This window comes from Pseudonaja textilis, chromosome 9 (genome assembly GCF_049901715.1).
Source record: "Pseudonaja textilis isolate UNSWEBS1 chromosome 9, rPseTex1.2, whole genome shotgun sequence".
Taxonomy (NCBI): Eukaryota; Metazoa; Chordata; class Lepidosauria; order Squamata; family Elapidae; genus Pseudonaja; species Pseudonaja textilis.
In genome coordinates this window covers 2,963,071-2,971,371 of record NC_141998.1, presented here as the reverse complement: position 1 = coordinate 2,971,371, position 8,301 = coordinate 2,963,071, and positions in this window count along the sequence as shown.

Genomic DNA, 8,301 nt, shown 5'->3' with positions numbered 1-8,301 from the left:
CAAATCCTGCTATTTATCTACTAATCGCTAGCAGTGTTTCTTGCTAAAGTCTAGAATAAATAGCCAGTTTCCCCAAAAATACGACCTACCCTGAAAGTAAGTCCTAGCTTGATTTTTACACATGTGCCCAATATAATCCCTACCCCCCCAAAAAATCTATCTATCTATCATCTACCTATCTACCTACCTACCTATCATCTATCAATCAAATTTATTGTCCACCCACCCTGCCATAGAGCTACTCTGGGCAGCTTACAACCGTAGAACGTAAAGTGATTAAAAACGTAAACAAAACAATAGTAAAACAATGAAACAATCAAATAAATAATGGAGGTATGGCAATATGAATTAAAAGACGTGCGGGAAGGGAGCAGGATGTGCATAGGGGAAGTGGGGTCTCGTAGTCTAAGAGCCAACCCCAAGATTTAGGAAGCCTTATTAAGACAACAGTAAGTAAGGACACAAGAATTCCAGCAGGTTAACTATTTTCAATTAAGAATATAGTTATCTATACTCAGGGTAGGGAGTTTCTCACAATCTTACAGCGCGGCAGCAAGGAGACAGTTCTCTTCACTGATAAGGAGGAAGTGCACAGCTGCACAATGTTTACACAACAATCCTTGGAATAATTATCAGTCTGAAAACTAATGTTTATGCCTTGCGCAGTGCAATTTAATAGAGCATGTTGAAGGGGGGGAAAAATGTGGGAAGGCTGTTCCACCTCCACCATGAAATGTCCAATTTAGGCAATAAAATATTTGGAGCAGGGACCCGTCATTCTCATTTCCCAACCTTCTCCACGTCTCTACGTGCTCAGACAAAAGTTAGCAAAAGGGCTACCGGAGCCCGTGGCGTTGCAGGCAATATTGCATCTCCCATCTCCAAGAAAAATGCTCTGGATAGGAGAGGCAGTTGTGCAGTGAGCATTGATCTACCTGTTTCTCGCAAGGGCCAGGCAAGGAGAGCATCACTTTGTGTGGTAGAATGCCTGACAGGTTACTTTTTTTAATCACAATCTGCAGACCTCACATAACAGGGTCAAAACTCGGGGTCAACAAGAAAGGATGCCCTGGCTATACAACAGCAGCCCCACCACCCATCCCCAAACGCTGTCAGTGCCAGCCTTGGTGTGGCCTATCAAGGACTCCGATCGAGAAATTAGATTAGATTAGATTAACAGAGCTGGAAGGGACCTTGGAGGTCATGTAGCCCAACCCCCCCCTCCCCGCCCAAGCAGGAGACGCTACACCATTTCTGACAGATGGCAGACCAGTCTCTTCTTGAAGGTCTCAAGTGATGAAGCTCCCACAACTTCCGAGGGCAACGTCTGTTCCATTGGTTGATTGTTCTCCCTGTCAGTAAATTCCTCCTTATTTCCAGGTTGAATCTCTCCTTGTTCAGTTTCCATCCATTATTCCTTGTCTGGCCTTTGGATGCCTTGGAAAATAGCTTGATCCCTTCCTCCTCTCTGGGGCAGCCCCTCAAATATTGGAAGACTGCTCTCCTGTCTCCCCTGGTCCTTCTCTTCCTTAGACTAGCCATGCCCAGTTCCTGCAACCCGTTCATCGTATGTTTTAGCCTCCAGTCCCCTTATCATCCTGGTTGCTCTTCTCTGCGCTCTTTCTAGAGTCTCAACCTCTTTTTGATAGAGTGTCGAGCAAAACTGGATGCAGGATTCTAGGTGTGGCCTTACGAAGGCTTTAAGGCTTTGGAAAACAGCTTGACCCCCTCTCGTTTGTGGCAGCCCACTCAAATATTGGAAGACTGCTCTCCTCTCTCCCCTGGTCCTTCTCTGTGCTAGACTAACCAGGCCCAGTTGGGATAGGAAGAGCGAGACTCTGATTTGGAGATGCCGTCAGAAAGGCTAAAAGGAGAACCAGAGGCCTCTGCCTGGCTGCCCTGGGGCAAAAGTGTACAAAGTCATTTGAGGGCGGAGGGCCATCCTTGGCCTTGGGATGGCACGTCAGAGGTCCCACTCTGGCTTGTGGTAGTTATGGTCGGTGGGTTCTACAGGCTGCCCCAAAAGCCTGGAAGACTGCAAGAAGCTTTGAGACTTCTGATTACCTTCCACACATTTGGGAGACAAGACGAAAAATCCATTTCTTGCCAAGTATCCCCTCGTCTCAGTCTCTCAACGAAAAGCTCTCAACAGCTTCGCTTGGAGAAGAGAGTAAAATCTTTTGTTTGGCCTTGTGTTTCTTCAGGCTGGGCTAGATAAGTACAGCAGTACAGATAAGGGCCAGGATGCCGCTAAATGACACCGCCAGCTGTTAACTGAAGGGCTCCGTTGCTTTTCATCTCCAAGTGAAGAGCTTTTGCGGGGAGAGTAACTGCTCACTTGAATCTTGGGGCCGTTCACTCATGCCCTCGTGCAAATCCCGGATTCGTTCGGAAGGCTTGTGCACATCAACAGATCGCTCTCGAAAAAACATTTCTGCTCGCCATTAGCATGGAATAGAACTCCTTATTGGCCAAGTGTGGTTGGACACACAAGGAATTTGTCTTTGGGGCATATGCTCAAAGCCATGTGATTCTGCTTCGTCATAAACACTCTTTCCAATCAGCCTCCGTGTTTCTAGTGTCTTCCTCCCGGCTTGGAAGTGAACCAGATGGATATTCCTTCCAACGTAAGAGTCATAAGGCTTGGTCACCGCTGCCTTGTTGCGGGGGACGCAACTCAGGAGTTGAGGATTTTACTCCTCTGAAGTCTTATGGGTGCCATCTCTGGAAGCTAATCTTTTTTTAAAAAAAAAAAGGATTGTCAATGTGTCTCTTGGCTGATTGCTATGTATTAAAAATGCATATATTCCGCAATAAGTGGGATCTATCAAGACATCAAGAACATCCTTTCTGACTTTCAATGGCTGACCTAGATACTGCAACAGCTCAGGCTTAAGTAGCTCACCTAGATTATTGCCAATTTGGCTCAGTATAAGTCTTCACAGTCAACTAATAAAATAATCTTTGCATAAAGTGTTCCATCTGCATAATGCATTCTGCTCACAGTGAACTCCATGAATTTAAAAGAGGTTTTTTTTTTTTTTTTTTCCTAGGTTCGGCTGCCTCTTTTCATTTTAAAAGCTTTGCTGTAAACCATTATCTACACATATAAACTATACCCAGGAATCACAGCACAGGGCCCAGACCTTCTATTTATCATCACAGAATGGAAGAACTCAAAAATGAAAGCGAGATAAAAATGATATTTTTTAAAAAAAAATGAATTCAGCGCCAATGGAGTTCGGTCGATTAAATCAATTTTTAAAGGGCTTTTTTTTAAAAAAAAAAAAGTTTTTTGCTCTCTGCTTTTAAGGATGTGCGTTTGCTTTAAAAGTTACCCTCTTAACGAGCACCGAAAAGAAGAAGTAAAATAATGGTATAATTACACTATATAAACTATTATTTATTACTGCCGATAAGCCCTTGGTTCATGAGCATCTCAACAAACTGATCCATAGATTATAGGTGTTTATGTGAAGTAGATTATATAGGCCATCCTCAACTTAAAAACAGTTCATTTATTGACTGTTCAAAGCTATAACATTTATGAAAAAGTGAACTAACTTTTTCACACTTATAAATATCACAGCGTCCCCATGGCCACGTGATCAAAATTCAGGCCCTTGGCCACTGACTCACAGTTATGACAATGTCAGCTTTGGAAGCCATATTAGCACCAGAAGCTTCCACGCTGCCACATTCTTGAGCCTGGGAAAATGGGAGGGGGGTTTTCTTGGAGTGTATGTGTTTGGACATAATAGCATTCTTCTTCTAAGTCAAGGTCGTGTTATCTCTGCACCTGGGTGAGGGGACGTCTCAAGTTGCGATGGATGGTGATTGGGGCATGTGATGCCATGAGGGTGGAGGTCGGTTCTCCAAGCTTGTGGGCTGGTTTTCAAACGTTTAGAGGATTTCCCCCAAATTCCACTGAAGTTTGCTTAATGACTGAGAGAAGTTTGGTTTGCTTAATGACTGAGATGTTCAGCTAACAACCATTTTTTTTTTGCAAAACAACTGTGGCACTGGCTTACAAATTGCCACCCAAAAAGGTCATGCAATCAAATATCGTCCACATTTACAAATGTCATGAGTTACAGCTGAGATGGGCAGGCTCCACTGTGGTCGTAACTCGAGAACCGCCTGTATAAGCTTTTAAGAAGGCCTTATAAATTATATCTGAGGGTTTTTTTCTCCTAGCCTGGTGCCCAGTATATCCAGAGAACACCATATTGGATAGGGCTGGTGTGAAAAGATCTCAAGAACATGAATGGGTGCTGTGAATCCACAGCTGCTTTCTTCTCAGCAGAAGAGAGAATAATAGAGTTGGAAAGGACCTTGGAGGTCTTCTAGTCCAGCCCCCTGCCCAAGCAGAAGACCTTATACCATTTCAGATAAGTGGCTGTCCAGTGTCTTCTTAAAAACCTCCAGTGATGGAGCCCCCTCAACTTCTGGTGGCAAGTAGTTCCACTGGTTAATTGTTCTCTCTGTCAGGGAGTTTCTCCTTAATTCCAGGTTGCTTCTCTCCTTGATTAGTTTCCATCCAATGTTTCTAATCTTGCCCTCTGGTGCTTTGGAGAATAATTTGACCCCCTCTTCTTTGTGGCAGCCCCTCAAATGTTGAAATACTGATATCATGTCAACCCCTTGTCCTTCTTTTCTCTAGATTGGCCGTACACAATTCCTGCAACTTTATATATTTTAGCAACCTTACATGTATCTGATGGGTTCCTTTATCTACATTTTTTTTTAAATCAGGATTTGACCCTAAAAGAGAGCCGATAAAACTCTTCAAGCGAACAAAAAAATAAATAAATGACTTATTGCTTTTATGCAATAAGAACAGAAATAAGTTGAAAATAAAAGACCTGAGAACTGTTTCCTTCTAGCACCAGTCTGCATTACGTGCCCAGCAATATTTACCGTTCTCTTTTGGCCTCTAGTCAAAGCAGACTAGAGCTTGCTGGTTCTGAAAAAAAAGAACCCACCGTGGAATGCATTTAACCAGAAGCAAAAGCAAAACGAAGATGTGCAATAAGGACTTTTCCAAATTACAGCCCTCAAATTCCGCCCTTTTCCCATTTCCAGAGATACCAAATTGATGGCTCCTCTACAATTTAGAAGAAAAAGTGATCTAACTAAGATGGTGTAGACATTTTCTTATATCACCCCCGATAATGTTTCAGAATTGGGCATAGCAACACACAAGCCAGCTCCGAAATAAGAATTCATTGATGCTATTCCCAAGGGCCCAAAATATATCTTGTCTGGAACATTCCCGATTTCACGGTTTGAGGGCCTCCCACAATACAATCCATGGAGCTGCAGCGTCATGGCTCGTGAAAGAAAGCGACACAAATTCGAGACTCCCCGTCTCTGCCAGGAAATAAAAGTCAACAGAAGCGAACTAGATAGGCTGAATAGGGTACAATGCCCCCCGCAACCTTGTTTTTATCCTACCTAACCAGTGATTTATTCTCCTACTATTATATTTGTGTGATAGATGTGATGACCCGGGGTGTGGCGCAAAGGCAACCCAGCCAGATAATAAGTAGAGGTCCCTTTATTAGCTCCAACTTTGCCCCCAATGTACCGGTTACCTTCCGGTCTGGAGAAAAACTCTCCCAGGAAACTGCAACAGCCTTTGGCTGCAGATATTCCAATCCAAAGTGGTTGTAAACAGAAAGCTTTAAACTATAAATCCAACAAAGCAAGATAAAGTAATCAATCCGGCAGGGCAAGATAAGGAGTTCCAGAAGTGAAGGAACACGGCAGTAAATCAAACCAGTTGGGAGGGTGCCAGAAACTCAGATAACAGCAATCCACATTAGATAAACTCAGCATTTCAGGTGTGCTTTGTGAAGGGAATCAGGGCCCTTCCCTCCCACGTAAGCAAGGCAATCCATGTTGGTCTCTTCTCCGTTCTTCCCTGCATGCCCTAGGATGAGGAGGAGGTGGGCCTTGGTCTTCCTCTGAACCCCCTCTCCCTTGTTCAATCTCTTCCCTGCTCTGCCTAACCTGACTTTGCCCTTCCCCAGTTTCCTCCACAGCCAACGGAGCCACAATCCTGCTCTCTGGTGGCTGTTCCTCTTCCTCCTCGGATTCACACTCTGACGGGGGTCTAGCCAATAGATATGTAGTCTCCGTTTCTTGCCTAGACTTGCCTCCCATCAGTCACTGGATCACTTGAGACCTTGATCCTACCTGTGTCAACATGGCCTCAGTTTGTATATTTTCTCAGTTCTGAGAGATATATATATATATATATATTCCTGTATACACCAAGAGCCTCTGTGTTGCAACCAGGCATTCTTAACACATCAAGCAGAGAGGGAGAAAATTGCAAGCATTCATTTGCAGAGATAAATCTCAACTCACTCCAAGATTTCCGATATGAATGCATGCTGAACGAGTCCAGCGGGGAACAAAGTAGAAGCACAGGCTCCGAAATTGTAGAAGGCTTGGATGATGTCCTTTAGCTCTGGGCACCAAAGAACAGCATCTGCTAAGAAGAGGAGAAAGGATTGAGATCAGTAGACCAAAAAAAATGGGACGAGAAGATAACTTGTGATTGGAATTCTGGGAATAGAAGCAATTGTGGTTAAATATTCTTTGGCGTATTTTTTAACAAAACTCACTTAACGGATTCTCACTGTGAACAACCTCAATTTGGGGCACAATTGTGGTTGTAAGTAAAAGGACTACCTACATTCTAAATCAGGGGTCTCCAACCTTGGCAACTTTAAGACTTGTGGACTTCAATTCCCAGAGTTCCTCAGCCAGCAAAGTTCGTCCTTCCTTCCTTCCTTTCCTCTTTCTCTCTCTCTCTTGCTTTCCTCCTCCCTCCCTCCCATTGATTTTTAGAGCAAAGCTGGCTGAGGAACTCTGGGAGTTGAAGTCCACAAGTCTTAAAGTTGTCAAGGATGGAGAGCCCTGTTCTAAATCATTACAATTTCAATAGAGCTAGTCCTTAACTGGCCTCCACAACCAAGTTGAAATACCGGTTTGGTGAACCAGCTGTAACTTTAACATCCGATTCGCTCGAACCAGTCCAAACCGCTAAAATCCCACCCCTGATTAAATGTTCTGTTTTCTTCTGAAAATTTTCTTTTCTTGGATTTACCTACGGTTGGCCTACCAGAGGTCGAAAAGCTCAATAAATTGTGCGCGGCGGGTGTCGCACATTGGCAGTTGTGATGCATACTTTGAGCGACAGGGAGCCGCAGCAGAGGGACGAAAGAGCCACATGCGGCTCTAGAGCCAGGGGTTGCTGACCCCTATCCTAGAAGGAAGGTCCTCCTAAGAAAAGATGGTTTTCGAAACAGCGATGGAAGAGACGCGGCCTTTTTGCATTGGGCCAATATTTGTTCTGCCAAGGAACGGCGTCTCTCTTGCTTCCCCAGGGCCCGTTTGAACTCTGCTTTCATAACGAAGCATGAAAGCAATTGTGACACCAGCTGGGCAGAAGCAAAGACATATAAGACAGGTACACCATCTTTTCATTCATCCCGCAGTGCTTAAAAGCTTCCTTCCCTCTGTCATATTTCTTCCATAAAACGTGTAATGCATAGAATGTTTAAAAACGACTCATTGTGGAGTCGAAGAAACTTCGGGCGAGAATAGCAGATGTTATTTATGCATACAGGCATAACATGAAGCATAACCAAGTTCCCATCACAGGTCACTTTTTCTAAGCTACAATTTGCTCAGCGGATTGACCTTGGCAGGACTATTGTTCATTTCCCCTGTCTATTTTCCACCAACCACGCTCGCCCAAGACAGCTTATAACTGGGCCCTTATCTAGCTTAATGAAATTCAATGTAGAGAAAAGTAAAGTCCTACACTTAGGCAAGAAAAAACAAAAGTCCACCTACAGACTGGGTTAAACCAGGCTCAATAGCAGGAACTGTGAGAGGGATCTTGGAGTCTTAGTGGACAACCAGCTAAATAGGAGCCAGCCGTGTGCAGCAACAGCCAAAAAAGCCAATGCAATCCTAAATTGCATTAACAGAGAGATACAATCGAGATCAAGGGAGGTACTAATACCACTCTATAAAGCCTTAGTAAGACCACACCTAGAATCCTGCATCCAGTTTTGGTCACCACACTATAAAAAAGATGTTCAGACTCTAGAAAGAGTGCAGAGGAGAGCAACCAGGATGATGAGGGGACTGGAGACTAAAACATACGATGAACGGTTGAAGGAATTGGGCCTGGCTTAGAATTTAGAATAGACTAGAGCTGGAAGGAACCTATACAAACAAGTGACTGTCCAGTGTCTTCTTAAAAGCTTCCAGTGATGA